Raw genomic sequence first — 26083 nt, 5'->3', positions numbered from 1 at the left:
TAGAATGGTTAACTACACAGACGATTTTGTCCAGTGATGGTTTTTGTCTCCCAGAGATTAGTGCGTCTCTGTTGTAATACTTAGCGCGTTTCAGGGAGTGTCTCACGAGCCGTCTGGGGTATCCTCTGAGGAGGAGTCTCTTTTGGAGTTCTTCTGCATGGATATTGAACTCACTTATGTTGGTACAATTACGCCTGATCCTTAAGAATTCTCCAAAGGGAATGGAGTCCTTTTGACAACTGGGGTGGAAGCTGCTGTGTTGTAGAATGGTGTTTTTCGCAGTCGGTTTTCTAAAGAGGCTAACTGCAATTTTGCCTCCACAATCCATAATCCAAATGTCTAGGAACTCCACTTTTTCTGTGGAGTATTTGGCCGTAAATTTAAGGTTAACATCGCTAAGGTTAAGCCATTCAATATATTGTAGAAGGTCTTGTTCGTTTCCTGTCCAGATGAAGAAAATATCATCTATAAATCTATGCCATACCTGTATGTTCTCGTAGAAAGGGGCCACTTCATTAAAAATGTGTTTAAGTTCGAACTCGCCCATATATATATTCGCTACACTGGGAGCACACGAAGCTCCCATGCTGGTGCCTTTGATCTGGTGGAAGAGGGCCTCTCCAAATTCAAAAAAGTTGTTATGGAGTACTATGTCAAGGCACTCCAAGATGAATCCGTTTGGTCTGTCACCCGGGGTTCTAGATAGAAGTGCCGCCACCGCCTCTAAAGCTAGATCTTGGGGGATGTTTGTATACAGAGACTCGATATCTAGTGTAACTAGATATTGAGTCTTATGATTAAACGGTAAGTGCTCTATGGTCGTAATCATGTGTCCTGTGTCTTTGATATAAGAGGCACACAGTTTGGTGAGTGGGCAAAGGAATGTGTCTACATATTTCGAGAGTGGCTCTGTACAGGAATTGATAGAAGAGACTATCGGTCTCATGGGTGGGTTCTCTGCATTTTTGTGCGTTTTGGGTACTCCGTATAGAGCAGGGACAACTGTATATGTCTGATTTAGGAAGTCTAGCTCTTTTTGACATATGAAGCCATCTCTGAAAGCTTTGGCAGTGCAATTCTCAATGAGTCTTTTTAGTTCTGACAAAACAGATCTGTTGACCTTGCGATAGTGATCCGAAATCGATAGCATGGATTTCATTTTGTCATTATAGATGTCACTGTCCATGACGACTATGCCACCTGCTTTATCACAGGGTTTGATGATGATAGAGTCGTTATTTTGTAAGTTGTTGAGCGCAATCTTTTCCGGGAACGTCAAATTAGAGTGGGTAGAAGGGATATACTTAAGAATTCTTTCAATCTCTTTAAGGACTGATTTTTCGAAGAAGGTCACTTCAGGTCCCACCATGTCTAAAGATGGAGTGAATTTCGACGGTGGTTTACAACCTGAGTAATTCAGTTCTGATTCAGATGGATTCGCATCCATCATATATTTTTTCAGTCTGACTTTCCGAAAGAAAGAGAAAAGATCCTTATGTAATTTAAAGATATCAGGTTGGGTACTTGGTACAAACGACAGCCCTTTACTTAGGATGTTAATCTCATCTGAAGACAAAAGATGTTTAGACAGATTGAAGATAGGAATATTGTCATATGAATTGATTTTTTTGTCTATGACTTCCAATATTGGTGATTCCGTGTCCTCATATATTGTTGCGGATGTGCTGGCTCTGTTTGGGGATAGTGATTCCTTTCTAGTCTCTGGAATCTGGCTCGTCCTCTGCCTCTCCCTGACCGTAAAAAAGGTGACTGGCTTTGTTGATGTTGATTGCGAAATTGTCCTGGGAATTGTCTATAGTTTGACTCGCTGGTGTTGGGACCTTCAGGATCTGAATCTGACGAGTTAGTGTCAGAGAAGTTCACAATCTTTGGTCTTCTAACAGTTTGTGGGTTGTATACTCCATAGTCAGATGACTCACCTTGATAGAACGAACTATGTAGGTAGGGGTAGGCCTTCTCTTGGGTGAACCAGCGAAGGTCTTTTTTCAACTTGTCTGTCTTTTTCTTGATAAGATAATCTTCAAATTCTGAGAGTTCGTGATTGAGCTTATCTAGTTTGTCTTTAGCCTCTTCTACACTGTTGTTCTTTTTCAGCTTTTCCTCAAGTTCTACAATCTCCTGGTTGAGGATCTGAATCATCTCTTTGACTGTTTCAATAATGAGGATCATCCAGTCCCTGGAGCAGCGGTTAGCAATGTGTGACCACCGCTCCAGGAACTGGCGTACCTCGACAAACAGAGCTGGCACATTTCTCACTCTCAAACCTGAGGGAATGGCTCCAGCTTTTAAATACTCTAGCATAAAATGAGCGTGCGATTCCATTCTTTTGGCTTTTTTACGCAGATTTTGCAATTTATGTTATGCTGACAAGATAATGAACTTGTCATTGAAATTTACTTTATTAATATTTTTCTAGACTTGTAATCGATAATGATCGCACCTGATGCTAATGAATATAAACTAATAGATTTACAAATTGCGATTGTGTTTCATCAAATACCAACATATTGGTAGGATTTTACTAAATTAGCTTTCACATTTTCATGAAACGGATATTCCGTTCCGTTCCATTACAAATCATAGACAAGGTAAACAAGTTCGACATCTATTTGAGATAAAATTATAAATCATGTTTTTGATTTCCCCGTTTAAGTTATTTGCAATAGATTTTACATCATATTCTTCAAATCGATATATTTAACCCACCATAAAGATAAGTAAAGTTGAAACTGTTCAAATAGTTTCTTATTTAATATTCGTAATATTGGTTTCTCCATCATGAGACCAATATATATTTTCGGGAGGCTCACAAATAACAACACGATTAGTTGTGAGCATCTGCTACAGTGGATATTCAGACCCACAGAACATTTTTGAGCCCCTTATGATTTTATGGCATTGAGGCTGCTGGCCCTCACTCCAACACCTGAAATTGTTCAGACAACTCTAATTCTTAACGTTACTAAATGTGATCACCTATGGACCAACATAATGACATCCATTCGGCACAGGAGTCAAGAAACGAGCCAACAAATATAGACTAAGCACAATATCCAGTATTTATGTCCACACATGGCAACGCAGTCAAATACAGTGCAAATAAGAAAAATGCATCAGAGCAATAACAACACAGTGCAACACACTGGCACAAACAGCACTTGCAAAAAAACACCTGCTACCACATCACCATGAATCATAGCAATATATAAATGTCAACCACTTTTCTAAAAACATTGCATCTGTGCCACATCCCAAACGTGCCTCACTTGGTGAAGGCCCTCTTAACATTCATGAGATACTATATGCACATTGTTCTATTTGCTGAAGACAAAAGATGGAAACCAACTAAGCAAGCTACACAGATGCAGAGCACACAGCAGCATTGGACAGACTTTCAGCAAAAAGAAACATAACACGTCCACAGATGTATGCAACAAAGGAAGCTGAAAGCAGACTAGATAGAGATAGGTAGCAGTGCTCGTACCAAATATTGAATAAAAAGTATGAGCAAGGTAATCATTTTCCTGACATTTAATATAGAAGGTTTTCTTTCTGTCAGTACGCTCAACCATCCACTTGGGTCACAGGAGGAAGATTAATATCTGTGGAGCCCAAAAATACTTAGAAAACCATTAAAACATTGCACCAGAATATAACATGCAGCACAAATTCAGGAGGCAAGACTTAAAGAGGAATATTCCTTTGGTCTACGGCAGGTTCCTTAGAAATAATGATAGTTTGTTTCTAGATTTCTTTACAAGAGTATATGTACGGGATTACATGTTTATGTTCTCTCTGTTACTGACTCCAAAGTGTAGGCCCTTCTTGGATGTACAACTGATGAATATTTCCGCTCACGTGGAGAGTAGTAGATGTGAACAATAGAAGCCAGTCTGGAATATGGTTGTTCATTTTCTAAACACTGGAGCTGAGATTCAGGCAGGGAAAATAAAAAAATTGGGACATGTATAAGCAGTGTTGGTAATCGTAAACTCTGCATTCTAATGATATTTTCAAACTGGATTACCAATAAACATTTACTTAGCTAAAGTGGCAAAATAGGTTGTTTATTTAATTAAATGCAAATCACATTCTGGACCCTTTCTAAAGAACAATCCATTAATATGTATATTCACTGAAAAAACCATAGGTTTCAGGGGCGTTATAGTTAGCTGGACATTTCCCTCGTACAAAACCCTAGAAATTCCCCTGTTATAGTTAGTTCAGCTAACTATAACTCGCGCCCCCGCAATGCACTGCTGATGACGTCACATATTACATCACTCATGACATGGTCAGTGACATCACTGATGACATCACTGATGACATCTCAAATGACATCACTGATGACATCACTGATGACGTCATCTATGTGATAAATTAGTACACCTTCTCACACCCTAATATAACTTTTGATACACCAACTCAAAATTTCAGACGGCCATTTTGAAGACCATAGATACTCCAATACCAATAACTACATACCCACTCATTGACTCTTAGGTCTACATGCACCTCCACTCACTCACCTGTACAGTCACTCATACTTACAGTCATTCCGTACAAGACTATCAGCTGTATTTATACAGATATATAGACACTCACACACTGCCAATCATCCATAGAGGTACTGACACACCTAGTCAGTTGTGCAAATAATTAAACACAGTCCAATTAACATCCTAATTGATGCCTAATGTCCTGCCTTCCCCTGATCAAGCTTGGCTCAGCAGCAGGAGGGCAGATATATGTCTCTGGTCGGCAGCAACTGTTTTGTTCTGTCCGGGACTAGAAGGCTGGTACCAGGAACACTGAGAGCCTAATGTGGGCTATCCCGATTGGTGGAATCGTACCTCCCACACGGGTATGATTCCAACATGTTTGACACCAAACATGATAGGGTTTGTTGCAGCCGTCTTTGAGATTGTCATAGCGAAGTCGCATAATGCCCCTCTATATTAGTATATCACTGACAAACTGGGAGAATAGACTCTGCAGGCTACAGGGATGTCCTGCTCATGCATGGGCACCCTCTCACTTAGGACTAAGCACCCTGCCTTCAGGATTGTAAAGGCCTACTATAGGCGTGACTTATAGGTTTTAAGTTCAGTGACCCTTAGATATAGAAAACCTATATCTTTAGCAAGTGGTGTATGCACCAGCTTACACAGGCTGCAATGGCAGGCCTGTAGTTCCATTTTCTCATGAGTGGCATAATGCATGCTTCAGGCCATGGGAGACTTCTGGGCTACCTATGTCCTGGGTACATGTGTACCATATACTAGGGACTGATAAGAGTACTCCAGTATCCATTATTGGATGGTCCCTAGGTACTAACCTAACAGTTTAGGGAGAAAGCAAATAGACTGGGGTCCTGATTAGTAGCATCCCAGTCAGACTAGACAAAAACAGCATCACATAAAGCAAAGAGTGGGCGTAACCATAAGAAGCGGATACTACTTAGCTACAAAAGGGGGTCCCAAGTGTCCAAAAAGAGCACCACCTCCCACTTGAGGAAAGATTCCAGGGGTAGTTAGTATAGTGCTGGGGTAGGAGTTTGTCCCAGTTAATGGGTGGGGAGTTACAGGGGTTACCTTAGTGTCCCTGGGTGAAAGTGAGATGGTCCCTAAGATCCATGTTCCCTCAAATACTACAAAGTATAGGCAATGGGTCACCATCATTTGGGTAATGTGTTGAGGATCCGAGGGATACAGGAGCCAGTCTGATTATGGTAAGAAGTCAGCTGGTTTCCCCAGAGAAGGTCATTCCTAATGTATTCCACCAAGTTGTGGTGGCTGACAACAGAGGCTGTCACTATCCTGTGCCTCTGGTTTCCTTAGAGTGGGTGGGGTGCAGGTCTTCTGAAAGATGCAGTGAGCCCTGTCATGCATGTGGACTGTTTGCTAGTTAATTACCTAAGGCATAGTCCATGGAAGGAAGTGGATCTGTGACACCAGTAAGGTCCATGGCTACCCAGGAAGGGACTCAGGAAGGTCTGGAGCCTGGAACAATAGCCCAGCCCACTGCTAAGAATGGGAAAGGCAGAGGGAGTGGTAATCCAGCCCCTGAATGTACCTGCAGTGAGATGGATGGAGCACCTGCAGTGGCCCCCTGGAGTCCACTGAGGAAGACATTGCTTCCCTTTATGACCTGCCTGAGCTTGCTGGATAGCATGTGGAAGAAGGACCCACCAAGGAGGAGTTCTGTAGGGCACAAAGGGGGTACCTACCCTTGTGGGTATGAAGCAACAGACTGAAGCCTAAGCAGTAGGTGATGTCTCTTGTAGTCAGCATATTTACAAGAAGGACAACATCCTGTACAGTGAGCCTAAGGCTCCTGGGCATGGGACGTCAAGGGCCCTGGTGGTCCCCCAATGTTACAGGGCTACCGGGCCTTCCTACAGGAGCTGGCTCACTAGATTCCCCTAGCAGGACACTTAGGCCAAGACAAGATCTTTCAAAGGCTTTTACTCCATGTTTATTGTCCTAGTATCAAGAATTCAGGCAGAGCCTGAAAGCAACTATTAACCCACTGCCTGTCATTAGCACCCCCTTTGAGAAGGTTAGCATCGACATTGTACGGCCTATGGATCTCCAGACTGCTTCAAGCGGATCATGCCACTAGTTACCCAGAGGCAAACCCTCTGAGGACTACTACTACACCCGCAGTGTTAAAGGCCCTGATGGGGATTATTACCTGAGTGGGGTTCCCCAAAGACGTTGTTTCTGAGAGGGGCACAAACTTCATGTCTGCCCAGCTACAGTCAATGAGGTAGGAGTTTGGGGTAACATACAGGTTCTCCACCCCTTACCATTCACAAACCAATGGGCTTATTGAGAGGTTCATCAAGACCCGGAAATGCATGATCAGAGGCCTTCATGAGGTGCTAAGGAAAAAGTGGGATATCCTCTTATCATACCTGTCGTTTGCTTAGTGTGGGGTGCCACAGAGAAGAGTGGGTTTCAGCCCAGTTGAGCTGTTGCATGGACACTCAGTAAGAGGACCTCTTCGTCTGGTGAAAGAAAGGTTGGAACAAACTCACAGGAAGGTACCCACAGAAGTAGTGAGCTACATGCTGGCTTCCAGAAGCCAGATGGCTAAGTTATGGAAGCAAGCCTCCAATAACCTTGATGCCAGCCAGGAAGTCATGTTGGAGTCGTAAGAAATAAATTCTACCACTTTGGAATTTCATCCAGGTCAAAAAGTGAGGGTGATGGAGCCGGTAGAGTCTGGGACCCTCCAGGACCACTGGAATGCTCTATATGAGGTGATTGAAAGAAAGTGTGAAGCCTCATACCTAGGCTGTCCGGTTTTAGGTTTAAACCTATAATAACTGATAAAACCCCACTGAAAGAGAAATAGCCCTCACCAGTGAAAAAACACCTGCAAAACCACAAACTAAATGTAATTCATAGATAGGAAAAAGAGTGAAAGAGTAGTTTTTTTTCTTCCTGAAGGGGCCAATACAATGTAACTTTGTTATACAAACTAGCAAAAAGAAAGTCTGGGCCAACATTATTCTGCTTGAGTTTTGTTGTTTAGGGATGCCACTAAAATATTGTTTCTTCTTCCTTTAGTTTTTTCCAGTTTTGTGGTCTTTAGTCTAAAGATGCAGGGTTAAGAAGCATGTTTTAGGGGGGTGGGTGGAATTTGCGCAATCGTGTTACGCAAATCTCCGCGAAACGGCAAAAAATCTCCGCGAACATGCAGAAATTCCGCGAACACGCGGAATTGCTTGTTCGCGATGGTTTTTTCCTGTTCACAATCGCTGTTTGCGTGCTCGGGGAGAAATATCTTGTGAACACGCATTTTGAGGCCGCGAACAAGCAAAATATTTCGCAAAGTCACGGAAAGCAGATTTTTGAGCAATTTCGCGTTCTCCGCGGAACTCAAAATTACCCAAATTCTGCAAATTCCGCGAGCGGAACGGAATTTACCGCCCAGGCCTAGTTTTAGGTCTTGTGTAATTATTTTATAAACTGTAGAGAATCAGGAAATATCAAAATCATACTTGATATTTTCGCTGCGTTTGATTCTTTCACTGATATGTAAAATGGCTGGTTTCATAAAAATCTTTCATAAGGTGCCATCACATTTACCCACAGAAAATGGGTAAAAACCCTTAATACATCAAACCCCAGTTTCCAGTGAGTCAGTATTCATAGTAGGCGATTTGCCAACACCTCAGGCTTTAAAAAATTCAATGCAAGGTATAGTGACAAGTATATGTGAAAAGAGTGCTATCACCAAGCATCTGGGATAGTGGTTAAAACATGACACCAGACGTTTGGAAAACATGGAACATCATGTCACTTGGAATGCCCTGCAAAAAGTGTTCTTTCTAAGTTCAACAAAGATTGGAGTGATACTGTTTGTATTTGCAGTGATTCAGCTACTTATATGAAAAAGTTGCGTGATGACCTTTCAAAATTGATACCTGAGCTGAAGTGCTTCCCTGTAAGAGATTCTTGCCACTTGTTGGATGGTATGCTGAAAGCATCTTTACAATCTTCAGAGTTAACGAGGAATGCTATTGATTTTTTAGTCCATTCTGGAGCACTGTTTTCTTATGCACAGAAACTAAAACGCAAATATTTATAATTTTGTGCTTTGTGTGGCATCAAAGAAAGAGTCATCTCAACTGTGTCCCATAGCTCATGGTTCTCAGTCCAAAGGGCTATGAATGCTATATTATCCATGTGGCAACCGTTTACAGAATGTTGGCTGAGTGATGATGCCAAAGACAAGAAATGTGAGGATCTTTGGTCACATATTGATAGTCATTTGAAAAAAAGTACACTCTACTGCATTCTTAGATTTTTACAGGAAAACATAACTGCTGTAGTGGACATAATAAAAAAACTAGAGTCTGAAAACACCCTTGTCTGCCAAGTGTTCAGCATAATTGGTGTATATGTGAAACATCTCCTTGAGAGTAGGCTGGACGACACCTTTAGTGACTTTGACACTGCAACATGTTCCATGTTAGAGTGCTTGCCACTTGGTAAGCAAAGCAAAGGTGAAGAGCAGTTCAGGAACTTTTATTTTACAATGTATGAGAAATGGCTTGCAGTGATGCATAGACATGTCCCTTCACCACCAATGGCATTTGAAGTCAATGAAACCTCACTGTGGTACTCAGTTCTAAATCCATTCCGCAAAGGGGAAATTCCTCCGTAGTTTCAAAAGTGCTGCTTCATTTTTGACCGCTTCAAAAACTCTGAGGGCATAAGCGCCCAGATCAGTGAAAATGTTGCAGAACCTGCCCTGAGAATCGCTATCTTCAAGTGAACCAGTATTGGCAAGGAAAGCTATGTCAGTGGCCAGAGTTAACAAATTGAGTACTGTCTGTTTTGGCATTGCCCATCTCAAGTGGCAATGTTGAGAGGGCCTTTTCACAGAAGTTTACATGGGAAGGAAAGAGTGAGCGCACATGACCAAAGACTCACTGAAGAAGTATTGTATGGTGTACTACAATAAGTTTAATTTGCAGAAATCTATTTGGACCTCATATACACTATACTTACACTGTCTATATACCATGCGCTATCAGTGCAGAAAGCAAGCAATAATAAAAGCAAAAAGTTCCATAAACACCGGAAACACACTGTTTCTGTAGTTTTTAATGGCGCTGAAACGTGTAACCACTGATAACCACTGTTTTTTTGAGGTATTGAAAACACTGAAAAAACCCCACCAGAATTTACCAAAAAAAGAAACTGAAAACAGGAAGGCCTACTCATACCTGATGGATGGCAAGACCCCTAGGCAGCCCCACAAGGTGCTGCATGTGAATTGACTCAAATCCCACTTTGAGAGGTCTGAGCTCATCATGCTGTTGGTGACTGATGGAGAAGAGGAAGAGGAGAGTGAACCTCTCCCTGACCTCTTGGACTCCAAGGAGAAGGGTGGGTCTGTGGAAACAGTAATGCTTCCCCCACTCTTATTCCTGAACAATCGACAGACTGCCACCAAGTGTTAGGACAATACTGTTCTCTGTTCTTCCTTGTCCCTGGGATTACCCACCTATGTACCCATGATGTGGACACAGGTGACAACCTCCCTATTAAGTATACATCTTATAGGTTGTCAGATAATGTAAGGTACCACATTAAGGCTGAAGTGTCTAAAATGCTGGAGTTTATGGTGATAGAGTGATAGAAACCCCCAGTAGCCCCTGGTCCAGTCCTGTGGTTCTGGTACCAAATCTGACCCAGAAGGCACCACACTTGAACTGAGGTTCTATGTGGATCACAGAGGGCTAGATTCTGTAACTAAGACTGATGCTCACTCCATCCCTTGGACTGATGAGGTGATTGGTCAGTTAGGGGCTGCTCAGTATCTTAGTACCTTTGATCATACATCAGGGTATTGGCAGATCACCCTAACATAGGGAGCAAAGGAGAGGTCAGCCTTCTCCACTCCAGAGGGGCACTATCAGTACAGGGTGATGCCCTTTGACTTAAATAATGTCCCTGCCACCTTCCAGAGGCCAGTTAACCATGTCCTTGCTTGTATGGAGGCCTTCTCTGCTGCTTTTTTGGATGACATAGCTGTCTTCAGTAGCAGCTGGAAGGACCACCATTTTTCATCTCCAGGAAGTGCTTCAGGCTCTGCAATAGGCAAGCCTGACTATGAAGGTAAGCAAGTGCCAGATAGCACAGGAGTTTCTGGTGCTCTTGGGACACCTGGTGGGAAGAGGGAAGGTGCAACCCCTTCAGGCCAAGATATAAACCATCATGTCCTGGCTGCCCCCAAAATTCAGATGAGCTCAAGGCATTCCTGAGCCTCACTGTGTACTATAGGAGGTTTGTCAATGGATATGGCACCATTGTAGTCCCCATGACCGAGCTGACTTCCAAGAACCAGCCCATGAATGTGATTTGGACAGAGGCATGCCAAACTGCATTTGAATCCCTGAAGCAACTTATGTACACAGGTCTAGTGCTCAATGCCCCTGACTTCTCCCAGGAGTTTATCATTCAGACAGATGCCTTAGAGCATGGCATATGGGCAGTACTATCTCAACTTAATGAGGAGTGCCTAGACCAACCTGTAGCCTTCATTTCCAGTTGGTTACTCCTCAGGGACAGAGGTGGAGTGTTATTGAGAGAGAAGCTTTTGCTGTGGTCTAGGCACTGACGAGGTTGAGGCCATACCTGTTTGGCACTCACTTCCTGATTCAAACAGACCAAATACTCCTCAGTTGGCTCATGCACATTAGGGGTAAGAACTCACAATTATTCAGGCGGTCCATTTCCCTATAGAATATGGACTCCGTTGGGAACACAGACCAGAGGTAGACCACGCCAGTGTTGACAGTCTGTCCAGGTTTTTCCATGATGGAATGAGATCTTCCAGAGGCTGGGAAGATCTCGCCATTTTCAGCTGGGTTGGCACGTGTGAGACCTGTCATCCTTAGTGTGGTCTTTCCACCAACATTTTGCCTTTTTGCCTCCTGTTTTTGCTGATTCTTTTTGTTGAATGTAGGACTCTGAGCGTTTTACCACTGCTAATCAGTGCTAAAGTGCAAGTGCTTCTTCCCCAAACATGATGATATTGGTGTGTATCTAATTTGTATATTTGTTAAACTGGTATTTCCCTTGTAAAGCGGTACACCATATACCCAATGCCTGTAGTTCAGATGCTATTAGTGAGCTGCAGCACTGATTATGCCACCCACATAAGTAGCCTTTCAAACCTGTCTCAAGACCACCACTGCAGCACCTGTGTGTAGTTTACTGCCACCTCGACTTGCCATTTAAAACTTCTTGCCAAGCCTTAAACTCCCCTTTTATTACATGTAAGTAACCCATGAGGTAGGCCCTGAGTAACTCTACAAGCAGGGTGCTATGTAAAGGTACCTTTATGCTTTGCTTGTTCTGGTGCTGACACACAGCTTGTTTTGATTTCCACTACTGTGAGGTCCACCCCTCTCATAGCCAGCATTGTGAATTCCTTAAAATACATTTAGGCTGCAATTACCGATCAGAGAGGAGTAGCTTTTCCATATTTGATATTTTTGGAATGGTACTGATAAATCCTACTTACTGGTGAGGTTGGATTCAACCTTACTTTTTTCGAAATGCCACTTTTAGAAAGTGCATGTTTCTCTGTACTTACAGCTCTTTGTACCTGAAAGCCTGTCTTCAATACACGTCTGGGTTGGGTGACAGCTACACTTTGTGCATTGCCTCTAGACAGTCACCAATACAGGAAGGTGAGGGTCATCTGCATACCGAGCACTCATCTGCATTCTGATGGGCCTTCCTGGGCAAGGTGGAAAGGGAAGTTCTAGCACTTACACTTCAATAGGTCATGTCCTCTCCACACACAAAGCACTGATTTACCCCCCATCCTTCCCCCCCCAGGGTTAGTCTTGCAGACAGGACTGAGTTGAAAGGGATACTTGTGCACTTTAGAGAGTTTAAAGTCACCCTGTGAAATGGGGGTCTCTAGTAGGCAGGTTGTTATCCTGCCCAACTAGGGACCCTTCTTATTAGTCAAGATAAGGGGGATACACTACTGAAATAACCCCTGCTCACCCCCTTGGTAGCTTGGCGTGAGCAGTCAGGCTTATCTCAGAGGCAGTGTGCGAACCATTTGCGCATAACCAACAGTAACACAGAGACAACAATACAAAAGGACACAACATCAGTTTTAGAAAAATATCCAATGTTTATCTGTGCAAAACAAGACTGAAATGATAAAAATCCAACATACAATAATCAGAATATGCACTTTGTAAAAATAACCTTAGAAATGCAGTTCCTTGAAGTCGGTAGCTCCATCCAATGCTACCGTGGTGCTGAAAACAACCATTTCAGTCGACCGCGTCGGTGCAGAACGGCGTCGGAGTCAGAAGCTTTGTGAACAGTACCTTTTGTTCTGGCTGACCACGGCGTTGTGGGCTGGCAGCGACGGTCATCGCGGCTTGCGGTGTGAAGCAAAGTGCTGCAGTGTGCAGTGCCCTCAGGTCCTAGTGCAGGCAGCGGCTCAGTGGTGGTGGTCCAGCAGCATCGGTGAGAGGGCGGTGTTGAAAGTAACGGTGCAGGCTGCAGCGTCTGTCGAAGATTGGCGCTCGATGGGGCTGGCATCAGTGGACCGTGGCTGCAGTGCGGGACAGGACAGTGCTTCATATAGATTATGTGTGGTGCAGACCACGATGGCGACGTCAGCTGGCAACGGCGTAGTCGGTGAGACCAGGGCGGCGAAGTGAAGCGAGGCAGTGCGGAGTGCAGTGCCCACAGGTCACGGTGTAAGGAGCGGCTCAGTGGCTGCAGCTGTCGTTGTTGTTGGTTAGACCAGGGGTGTAATGCGAAGTGTGGAAGTGCCCTCTGCGGTGTCTTCAGGTCACGGAACCGCCGGCGGTCTTGATGGTGATGTCAAGTTGCAGTTTCCCTCTTTGGCAACTGAAACACGCGGTGCCAGAGGTGGTACCCACATGAAGGTGAAGTATTTGCTGTCATGAGATTTCTTGAACAGCGGGCAAGCTCTACCTCAAGCCGGGAGAGTAACTCAAACAAAGAAATTGCAGAAAGTTCAGTCCAGTCCTGTCTCTGCCCAAGACAGAAGCAGGCACTCTAGGCCAACACAGTAAAAGCACACAGCAAAGTGGTTGTTCCTTTGCTGTAGTTCCTCCTCGCAGCTTCTCCAGGTCTTTTTCTTGGCAGGTTTCTGAGTCCAAAAGAGTTCTAAAGTTCTGGGGTGTGGGGCCCAATATTTATACAGCCTTTTCCTTTGTTGTCTTATGCAGAGAGTCTCACTGCTTAGTTCAAACCAATTCTGTCCTCTCCGGTCCAGCTTCCTGGCAGGAGGTGGAGACAGCATTGTGTGGGGCAGACCAGGCCTACTCCGGTGCAAGGAAGTCTCCTCCCACTACTCTAAGTGCAGCCCAGGTCTATTCAGCCCAGCCCTGACTCATCCAGGAAAGGCAGGACACACCCCAACCCCCTAAGGTGGCTGTCTACAGTGAATGCACATCCCTAGCCCCTGTCAAGCCAAGGCCAGACAGTCAATCCACAACCAAGCAGAGGCACACAGGATGGTTAACCAAGAAAATACTTACTTTCTAAAAGTGGTATTTTCAGACACACAACATAGAAATCATCTTTAATAAAAAAAGATGCATTTTTACATTCTGAGTTCAGGCATACTAAACTTCTTTTCTCTATCTTGTCCCAATGGGAAGTTATACTTGTAAGATGTTACAAAGTATGTACCATTCTTTCCTATTGGACAGAAAGCCTTTCAATAATGAAAAACGAAATACAATGCAGTTCACTATCAGGACATGTCACACACTCCAGTGCATGTTCTACCTTTCACATACACTGCACCCTTCCCATAGGGGTGACTTACATGTAATAAAAGGGATGGTTAGGGCTTGGCAAGTGGGTGCACTTGCCAAGTCGACATGGCAGTAAAAACTGCTTGCAGACACTGCAGTGGCAGGTCAGAGATACCTTTAAAGAGCTACTTCTATGGGTGGCACAGTCAGTGCTGCAGGCCCACTGGTAGCATTTGATCTACAGGCCCTGGCACTCTCAGTGCACTTTACTAGGGACTTACTAGTAAATCAAACATGCCAATCATGAAAACACCAATCCATAACCTAATTTACAGTAGGAGCACTTGCACTTTAGCACTGAACAGCAGTGAGAAAGTGTGCAGAGACACTAAACCAGCAAAAACAGAGTCAGAACCAGGAGGTCAGAAAGCAAAAAGAAAGGGGTAACACACCAAAAGATGCCCTGTCTAATTCACCCCCTATATCAAAGGCACTGTTGGGTATCAGTAATGGGTCCTACTACTGTGCTGCTTAAAGGACTAAACTTGACTGCTTTTCTGCTTTTTGCACTGATACCTGCTGCTCCCTAACTCCGCTGGAAGGTCTATGCCTTCCCGCCAAGTGTTCTCGAAGGCCTTGATACTTGCCTCCTGTTTTTTTAAGTCTCAGGGACACAAAAGGCTTTCTACAATTCTGCTGGTGCTACTGGACTCTGCCTTCTGTGAGTCCCACCCTTGCCTGAGGTGCCCCATCCACATTCTGGGCCTCAGAAGTGGGTTCTGCAGCTGTTCTCAACAAAAACCGATGCATTGCATCAACTGTGTGAGAAGTTCTGCTGCATCACCCTTCGACGGGTGCCGTGGCTGCCCAATGACAGTGGTTTCACAGCCTGCATGCCTTGACTGTGACACTCTGTATGGCTCGGCGACAAAGCAGCAACCCATCTGCATAGAAAAAGTCAACACATCAAGCCCTCAGTGTCTACAATTTGAGCCATCCAAGGTACTTTCTCAGTGGGGCCTGTGTGGGTCCTGTAGTCAGCCTGCCCTACAGCGTGGTCAGCCTGAACTTTGGATTTGCACCTGTCCTTCCCAACCATTAGTAACCTTTTGACCGCTAGTGACTTCTAAGCACCATTTTTGGTTTAGTCTTTAAAAATTCATATCTCTCATATAAACCTATTGGATTTTTGTCATTTTTGTCATTTTGTCTTATTTTGTATGGATATTTATTCTCAATTTTTCCAAACCCGTGTGGATACTTTTTGTGATGTTTTCATTGTGTTACTGTCTGCTTGTTGCACAAATACTATGCACATTGCCGCTGTAGATAAGCCTGGTTGCTCTGTACCAGACAATCAGAGGGTGAGCACAGATTGCCTTTTAGAGTGTATCTGGCAAACCCTGACTAGATTAGTGGTTCCTGCCTGGCCTAAGTGCACACCTAAGCCAACCAGAAATCCCATTTCTAACAGTCGTGTGAAATTGAGGACCAGATTCACTATTCTTTGACGCAAAGCAACGCTGCACCAGATCTGCTGCACTGCCTTGTGTCAAGGGAAGGAGAAAAAAAGTGCCATATATACTAAGATATGGTGCCTTTTTTCTCTCCTTGTGCACTGGTGAACTTTTGGCAGCCATGCGCTAACAGGCTCCCCCTTGTGCCATATTGAAAAGCTGTGTGTGTTCTCTGAAGCGTAGGTTTTGTATTGGATGGGGTCCTGTTCAGTACAAAAGCTATGATTTAAAGGTTTTCCCACTTTATATGAGTGCTGTACAATGCAGCACGCATGAAAAGTAAGAACACATGAATAGTTAGAAAAACAAGTAGCAATGAAAACATTTCTCCTCCTTATGCCTGCCTTTGAGGAAGTATGAGATTATGGCCCAAATTCCTGTCTACTTTGTTTTTTTTAACAATGCGCTCCTTGTTTTGCAAATTTGGTGAACTTTTATTGTGGTGCTAACTGCTGGCCCACTTCACAAAATAAATCTGAGCTCAAATCCAAACTTTACGACTTTTGGTATTCACAAAAGGCATTTAGGAGCAGTAAAGTTAGTATTCCCAACTTTACTACTCCTCAACTGAAAAAAATCCTAACTGTACAAATTTAGGTATTCACAAAAGGCATTTAAGAGTTGTAAAGTTAGGAATCTAAATCATTACTTTATGAACACCCAGTGCATCTGTACAATTATTAAAAAACACCTAAATTTCGCGTGACTACTGTCTCCTCCTAACCAAATTAGTGAACAATAATCGCCACATATCTGACAATTGAATGACTTCACATGCTGTTTTGAACACCTGTGAACTTGAGTTCTACGGGACCTCGTCAATATAGCGGACAACACAATATAACCCAGCGGTCTTCAAAAGCGCCATGTCCTTCATGCAGCTGTCTATCCTGGTCCTCTTCCTCCCTGGCTTCTCGAGAGTCTGTGGCCATTGCCCCCTCAGTGCCTATGCAAGACAAGACCATGGTTCTTGTTAAAACAAGGAGGAATATGAGCATACAAAATGCTCCTCTTAGAAATAATTCATTCTGCACAACATCATAATTATTTGCAATGGAACAATCTGTTTTACCTTCAATTGAAAGGGACATCAATGGGTTTTATGGGTGCCCCAGTTATGCAAGTATCGTCTTGTCAAAATTTGAACATTATAACATTTTACATAATCAACTGTGAAAAGATGGATTATTAGCATCAGGAGCAGCCATTTTGAAACAAATTCCTGTTTACCAATGTTTGTAGATAAGCATTTGCGTCAAAACCCATGGGTGGTTGCATGGAAACAACCATGAACTACTCATGGAATGCCCTCTTGATGCAAAATAACGCAAGGTAGAACATAGTGCAACTTTGTGTTACTATTGATACTGTCTTATTCAGATCCTGGTTTGGATAGTAAATCCCATGCTAACACTTTGTGCATAGCCTGTGTCACAAAAGTGACAAAAACCCTGTGCAAAGCTTTAGTACACCTGTGCCTGAGTGTCAGTAAGTGTAATTGAGGAAGAATGACTGAGATTAAGAGTGATTGCAAGTGAGTGAGTGAGAATAAATATGAATGAGTGTACTGAGGAGTGTGAGTGGGAATTAATTAGCGACAGTGAGTGTGAGTGAGAGGATGAGTGTGATTAAGTAAATGTGAGTGTGAGCAAGAATGTGATGTGGTGCTTGCATGTTAGTCGTTGGCCCTGGCATACTGAAGGTAATTTTTGTCTCTTGGAGATACCCAGGGCAAACTCCTGGTGCTGGCATATTTGCACAATTATTAGCATGGCAAACACCAGTGATAAATTACTGGCACCGGCACACTGGGGGTAGTTCTTGACATAAACGGCACCAATGGTAAAATACTGATATTGACTTGTTAGAGGTAAATCATGGCATATAGGGCACCCGTGGACAAATACTGACATACTTGAGGAAATTCTTGGCATCTGGACACCAGTATCATAATGCTGGTACTAACACAATGGAGGTACTTCTTGGCATGAAGGTCCACAGTCTGGCATATTTTGGAGGGTAGCAACCATGGCAGAATGCTGGACTTGTCATACTGAGTTCATTTTTTACATAAAGGTCACCTATGTTATAAGGTTGGTGTTAGAAATGGGGGTCTCTAGTTGGCAGAGGTAGGTACCTTTCTCCAAATAGGGACCCTTGCCTCTAGTCAGGGTAAGGGGGATACACACTTTAGAGAACCCCTGCTCACCCCCTGGGTAGCTTGGCAAGAGCAGACAGACTTATCCCAAAGTCAATTTGTAAAGTTTTGTACTCAAAACACACAGGAATACAGTGATAACACCACAAATGGACACCACACCAGTTTAGGAAAAATAAAGTATCTTTATCTAAACTCAACAAGACCAAAACGACAAACATTCGACATACAGGTAATAGGATATGACTTTAGAACAGTTAATACCAAAAGAAAGTTTTTAGAAAACAAATAGCTCCACCTGGGGCTATTACGACGTTGTCACAGCAATAAATCCAAAGCATGGCGCCGACCGCGAGTATTACAGCATCGGGTATGGAGTCACATAGACCCTCAAACAAACAGCACCTTGGAAATTAAGTCTATGATGATGTACAGCGTCGTAGAGGTGAGGCATCAGTGCCGAGGTCTAGGCTGGCTCCCTGGCTACCATGTGGGAGGTGAGGCATGTCCGCGAGGAGTTGACATGTAGAGTCCAGGAAACTGGAAGACGGTCAGCGATGAGCCGTCGGTTCCGGAGACAATGCAAAATTGGCAAGTTTGTGGAGTCACCCTCGGCAGTTATCGGCGCCACAATAACAGGATGCAGGCGCTGACGATGATGGAGTTGATGCGAGCGCAGGCGTCGGGCACGGCCCATAACTGCAGGTGTCCGCTGGCATCGGCTAGTAGTGAAGCTTCGGTGCAGGCCTGACGTGCATCATTCACTTTATGAGCGGTGCCCCGCACCTTGGTTCAGGGCGCTGTATCACAGCGCCATCACTGGCGGCATAGAAGACAGGTTTTCTTGCTTCTCTTAGGTTCCTTCCAGCTCCTAACAGCTGAAACAAAAGCCAGAGGCCCAAAACTGGAACAGGCACCTCCTGGCAGGTCAGAACTCTCAACAATAGGATTCAGGGGAGCTGGGGGGGAAGTCTTTGTGTTCCTGAGACTTCAGGACAGGAGGCCAGCACACACAGGCCCTTGGAGATCTTGTTCAATCAGGCTCACTGAAAAGTTCTAGTCTTTGTCCTTTCCTTGGCAGAACAGCAACTGCAAGACAACCCAACACAGCACACAGCAAAGGGGTAGTATTCTGACTCACAGCTCTTCTCCTTGGCAAAAGTTCCTGTTGAGTCCAGAAGTAATCTAAAGTTTGGGGGTTTTAGGTCTAATACTTACACCCCAAAATGTCTTTGTTCTCTTTGTGCACGTTTCTGTGAGGTCAGTCGAAAACCAGCTCTGTCCTCACTGGTGCAGTATGACCACAGAGGGTGGAGACAGCATTGTGCAAGAGAGATAGGCCCTATTCTGGTGCAAGGAAATCTCCTCTGGGTACTCTAAATTCAGCCAAGATCTATTCAGCTCCGCTCTGAGTAATCCAGGAAGGACCAGACACACCTCAAACCCCCCAGTGGCTATCTGAATGCACATCCCCAGTCCCTGCCACTCCAAAACCAGACAAGCAATACACAAACAGGCAGAGACACACAGAATAGTTCAACAAGAAAATGCCTACTTTCTAATAGTGGCATTTTCCAACACACAATTTAAAAAACATCTTTACTAAAAGATGTGTTCAGAAAGCCTAAACTTTATTTTTCTAACTTGTCCCAATGGGAAGACATACTTGTAAGATGTTACAAAGCATTTCTCATTCTGTCCTATGGGGCAAGATAGCCTTTCAATAGTGAAAAACGAAATTGGCAGTATTTTACTATCAGGACATGTCAAACACACCAGTAGATATCCTACCTTTCACATGCACTGCACCTTGCCCAGGTCGGGTACCTTGGTCCTACCATAGGGGTGCCTTACAAGTAAGAAAAGGGAAGGCTAGGGCCTGGCAAGTCGACATGGTAGTTAACAAACCTCACACAGGCACTGCTGTGGCAGGTCTAAGACACCTTTTCAGGGCTACTGATGTGGTTGGCACAATCAGTGCTGCAGGCCCACTAGAGTAGTATTTGATTTACAGGCCTTGGCACACTTCAGTGCACTTTACTAGGGACTTACCAGTAACTCAAAATATGTCAATCAGGGAGAACCAATTGTCATCACAATTTACACAGGGAGCACTTGCACTTTGACACAGATCAGCAGTGGCAAAGTGCCCAAAGAATCTAAGCCAGCAAAAACAAAATCCATCACAGCATCAAAAATACAGGAGGTAGAGGCAAAATGTCAGGAGAAACCGCGCCAAAGATGCCAAGTCTAACAGTTGGCATAAATTCCAAAATTCTAGCACCTTCATATTTTATTTCCTTGGTCCTGGCACAATTGAACCTAATTTTTGACATTCCATAACAATTTTTGAAAAAAATGGAGTCAACGCCTGGAGAACGTCAGCTTTCATTGCTTGACACTCCATGAAAGGATTTGAATATTTAATGATTGCCCTTTCAGCACCTATAGCATTTTATCAAATTTATGAGAAAATTGTGCTTAAAAATTCACAATTTCAATGTATTTGCTTCAAATTTTTCTTGAGGGAAAAAACAACCTAAAAGAGGTATTGCTTATTTGCTTTGCTCGCTCATTACAATTCAGGCCAAATAATATGCCCTAGAAGTTTCAAAGACCAGGTTAGCACCATACAATTATGCTGGTATTATAGAACTTCTGCGATGTCAATTGTTGTGATGTTAGGGTTATGTGACATAGCTTCCTGGAAAAATATCTGGGACAAGGGTCGTATGAAATAATTTTCTGTGATGTCATTAAGGTCAAAGGGTGTGTGATGTCACTTCCACCACCCCAGACATTTTGGTGAATCGACTCCTATCAACAGACTTGTGTTTTTTTCTTGTAGCAGTCTTTGTGAATATTGAGGGACTGTGTATATACGGATTAAATTAATGCTATCTATATGTGGTTGTGACCTACTAATATAGTAGCATTCCCATACACAAGCATATGTAGCCAATACTTTTATATACAGAAGGCTACTCTTGTATCTATGTATTTTGGATTGCATTGTTTGCTCTAATAAGGATTTATAAACATATGCAGGCCATAATATTAGCGTGATTAACATGCATTAGAAGGTTATGTGCATACAGCTCTGGCAGATATACATTTGTCTTTCATGTCACAGAATAAGGAGTCGTTATGATGGCGGAAGGACCGCTACCGCCGGCCGGCCGTGGCGGTCCTTCCGCCATCACATAGTGATTTACCCACCGCCAAATTAGGATGGTGGTGAGTTCCGCGCTGACGCAATGTCCGTCTGCCGCTTCACCACCAAAGGCAATTGCACCGATTGCCTGGAGGACGGAGTAGGGCCACTCATATGGTGGTGTGGGTTTAAAAAGGCCTTTCCATGGCGGCGATGCCACCATAGAAAGGCTGGTGGGGATTGGGTTTGGGGGCCTGTTGCAGGCCCCCCCCCTTGTTTGAGGGGCATCGCTGCACTGGGGGGGTACCCATGGTACCCTCCTGCTTTTCCATGCACCAAGTGGCAGACACCGCGTGGTGCCTGCCACGTAGTGCAGGGAAATGCAGTGCAAGCACTTTTAACATTGCGGACGGTGCTGCAGCCAGCAGCACCGCCTGCAATGTTAAAAGCCCAGGATCCTAATCACAGTGGTGACCAAGTCCGCCCGCCATAATGATCAGCCCCTAAGTTCCCCATTGGTTCAAGTATAATTATTTTGAACGGCTAGTATCTTATGGCAATGGCAGGAAGGCAAGGATGTGCATGAACAACAGTATGCCTAAGATACAGAATATTATGAAAAAGCTTAGGTTTAGTTATGGGGTGAGTAATGCTTTTTCAGCATGCCACACTTCACCATTAAATTTACAGCATTTTTATGGCAGCAGTTAAAGCGGAGGCTAAGGGTCGGCAGTTGAACTGTGATCACACTGCAATATATTTTCAGTTAATTGTTCCTAGTATGTTTCCATTCTCTCTTGCATGTTTTGCTAGTTGATTGTTATCATTCTATCACTTTTTCTTTTGCTTTTTCAGCATCACATTTATTGCATGCAACCTCTGTGCTTTGTTTAGTGTAACTAAAAACGTTTTATGTTTCATATAATGCACTGTAGTGTTTGTTGGGCATCTTTTAAAGTTTGCGTGATTTCCGGAGATGGTGCTTGCTATGAACCACTTTAACCATGCCTATTTCAAAGCGGAATACTCTGCTAAAACAGTTTCCATTGATTTCAGGCTGAAAATGAATGATTATGAGTAAAATAAAGTGCCGCAAAAATGCTGATAATTTCCATATTTGTGCTGCTAAATTTGCTAATCCATGCCACAATATCCTTGGGGGTCTGTATGATGAAGAAGGTTCTAAAATGCTTACCACTTCCACGATGTGCTGCAGTTGGCCTAAAAGGACAGTGGTTTTTAAGGCAGCTTTAACACATCGCGTGAATGAAAAGGATCCGAACTCCAATACTGACCTCTGAAACCCAGCGTAAAATGAAACTCTGTCGCTGCATTCCAACATGAGATTAGGAGGTGCTCTTGTGAAACATCCCTTGAGCAGGTTTCAGATGCGGCTTGTGGACAATTCCTTTTCAGAGCCGCGGGTTACCGTCAGTATATAATAAAACCGGGCTAATTTTCATGGAATTCAAGAAGTCGCTGACGGCCATCATGCATATCCCGACCTGTACCTGGACAAAGAAAGCGTGATGGTGAAGGCCAACACGAAATCACGATTTCTCATATCTGATGGATATTTCATAACGCTATAGGAATGTATGATGTATCAGTTCATACTTTTCTGCGGGCTGAATTTATCTAAAATGTGTCCTCAAATACATGTTGATGTCCAATAAGCAATTCAAATTATCTACGGAAATGAATTCGTGCCTCCTCAGCAGAATGTGCTTTCATATTCATGATAATGATCCCTAGTCCTAAGAAATAAACACGTTCATGGTTTATTTATTGGCGTCAGAGTGCATAATCCCGAGAGTCGCATTCCTCCCCCCGTTCTCTCATTGACATGATGCGCCACATTAAGAGTGAGTGGAACAGAGATGCGCTTGAAAGCATTGTCAACAGAGTAATTACCCAGTTGACACTGTCTGCAGAATGAATTAGTAATACAGCTCTCTGACAAAGATCACAGTACCCAAAGTGTCTGGATTACAAGTATAAAGGGAAAAATACTGAAACAAGTTGAATAAAATTGATGAAGAAGAATGACAAAATGTTAAGGTTGATGGTCTGGTAATTACTCATACTAAAAAGGTTGCTGGGTCTATCCCACGATGATTACTGGTTCTTATAATGCTTTTTACTTCCAGCATAAAAACCGGTTGATTAGTATACAATGGAATGTATGAATAAGGTTTTAAATGCTACACAATTCGCTCCTACATAAAACAAGGACAGTGGCTATCAATTTATGAGCCACACACGTTATAAAATGTGCACCCCGAACTTTAGGTGTCAATTTACATATAGTGTTATGCAATTATACGTTTTGCATCATCAGTTTGTGCTCATTTTGGCAACATTTACTGTAGAGTCCTTCCCAAAAGTTTCCCATTGAATCATACATCAACATTGACATTGGTTCCTCTAGTTGAGGGAGTAACTAATATATTGCACTCACAATTTCATAGTTTCTGTGATAAGTGTTCATTTAAATGAAAATACTGGAAGATTTGTGATGAAAGGCAGCTATGGTAGCCCAGGCGGTCGACTGTCATGACAGCAGGGCAGACATGGCTATAATGGGGACGAGATCCATCCGAGGTGTGGGTAACGTGACAAGACACATCAATCGAGAATACATATACTGTCTCAGATTAAATAAATACTGAAGGATATCTGGTAAGATGCTGACACAGGAAATGATTTGTTCTGCTTAGGTATAAAACTAAGCAAACACAGGGAGATGATGGACGGAGCGCTGAAACTTTTCAGACACTCACTCCCAGTCACAGACATGGGTTTAATCCATCATCCTTCTTTGGCACAATTCACCCCCCCAGCTCAGACCCAGTCATATGCAAATCAGTCTTGACCCTGTGCCTCATGGGAACAGTCCAGCCCGAACTGCTAAGCCAGGTCTTCCCTGGACCGGAAACAAGCATCCTGGGACCGGTTTCGGGGTAACACCTCTCATCAGCTAGACTAGCTTGAATCCAGTGGCAAAGTGAGCAAGGGACCCACGTCTGGGCATTCCCTGCCAACTTAGGTTGAACAAAGCAAACACAAGGAGATGATGGACGGAGCACTGAAACTTTTTATACACTCACCCCCAGTCACAGATCTGGGTTTAATCCATCATCGTTCCTTAGCTCTCTTTAGCTCACTTCGCCACCCCAGTTCAGATCCAACCATATGCAAATCAGTCTTAACATTGTGCCTCATGGAAACAGTCCAGCCCGAACTGCCAAACCAGGTATTCTCTGGACCAGAAACAAGCATCCTGGGACCGGTTTCAGGGTATCACCCCTCATCAGTCAGACTAGCTTGAATCCAGTGGCAAAGTGAGCATGGGACCCACATCTGGTCATACCCTACCAACTTAGGGCGAACAAAGCAAACCCAAGGAGATGATGGACGGAGCGCTGAAACTTTTCAGACACTCACCCCCACAAAGACCTGGGTTTAATCCAGCATCATTCTTTAGCTCACTTCACCACCCCAGTTCCGACCCAGCCATATGCTAATCAGTCTTGACCCTGTGCCTCATGGAAACAGTCTAGCCCGAACTGCCAAGCCAGGTCTTCCCTGGACTGGAAACAAGCATCCTGGGATCGGTTTTGGGGTAACACCCCTCATCAGCCAGTCTAGCTTGAATCTAGTGGCAAAGTGAGCACTGGACCCACATCTGGGCATATCCTGCCAACTTAGGGCAAACAAAGGAAACACAGGGAGGTGATGGACAGAGCATTGAAAGTTTTCAGACACTCACCCCCAGTCAAAGCTCTGGGTTTAATCCATCATCGTTCTTTAGCTCACTTCGCCACCCCAGTTCAGACCCAGCCATATGCAAATCAGGCTTGACCCTGCGCTTCATCGGAACAGTCAAGCCCGAACTGCCAAGCCAGGTCTTCCCTGGATCGGAAACAAACATCCTGGGACCGGTTTCGGGGTAACACCCTTCATCAGCCAGGTTAGCTTTAATCCAGTAGCAAAGTGAGCAAGGGACTCACGTCTGGGCATACCCTGCCAACTTAGGGCAAACAAAGCTAACAATAGGAGATGATGGATGGAGCGCTGAAACTTTTCAGACACTCACCCCCAGTCACAGATCTGGGTTTAATACATCATCTTTCTTTAGCTCACTTTGCCACCCACGTTCAGACCCAGCCATATGCAAATCAGTCTTGACCCTGTGCCTCATGGGTACAGTCCAGCCTGACCTGCCAGCCAGGTCTTTCCTGGACCGGAAACAAGCCTCCTGGGACTGGTTTCGGGGTAACACCCCTCATCAGCCAGGCTAGTTTGAATCCAGTAGCAAAGTGATCAAGCGACCCATGTCTGGGCATACCCTACTAACTTATGGCAATCAAAGCGAACACAAGGAGATGATGGACGGAGTGCTGACAATTTTCAGACACTCACTCTCAGTCACAGAACTGGGTTTAATCCATCATCGTTTTTTGGCTCACTTCGCCACCCCTGTTCCATGAGGCACAGGGTGAAGCCTGATTTGCATATGCCTAGGTCTAAATTGGGGTGGCATGTTGAGCAAAAGAACAATGGAGTTAAACCCAGATCTATTGACTGGGATGAATGTTTTGATTTGTTCTGCATTCCATCCTTCATTTGTGTGTGTTTTGCTTTCTCGGCCTAAGTGCGCCTGGTATGCTCAGATGTGGGTCTAGAGCTCACTGTGCAACTGAATTCAAGCTAGACTGGCTGATAAGTGGTGAAACCCCAAAACCAGTACTAGGATGGTTGTTTCTGGTCCAGGGAGGACCTGGCTTGGCAGTTCGGTGTGGACTGTTCCCCATGGAACACAGGGTCAAGACTGATTTGCATGTGGCTCGGTCTAAACTGGGGTGGCATGATGAGCAAAATAACAATGGATTTAACCCAGATCTTTTTAATGTGGTGAATGTTTTGATTTGTTCTACATT

The sequence above is a fragment of the Triturus cristatus genome, chromosome 6 (genome assembly GCF_964204655.1).
Source record: "Triturus cristatus chromosome 6, aTriCri1.1, whole genome shotgun sequence".
Taxonomy (NCBI): Eukaryota; Metazoa; Chordata; class Amphibia; order Caudata; family Salamandridae; genus Triturus; species Triturus cristatus.
The sequence above is the reverse complement of the archived record's forward strand: the minus strand, read 5'-3'. Positions refer to the sequence as shown.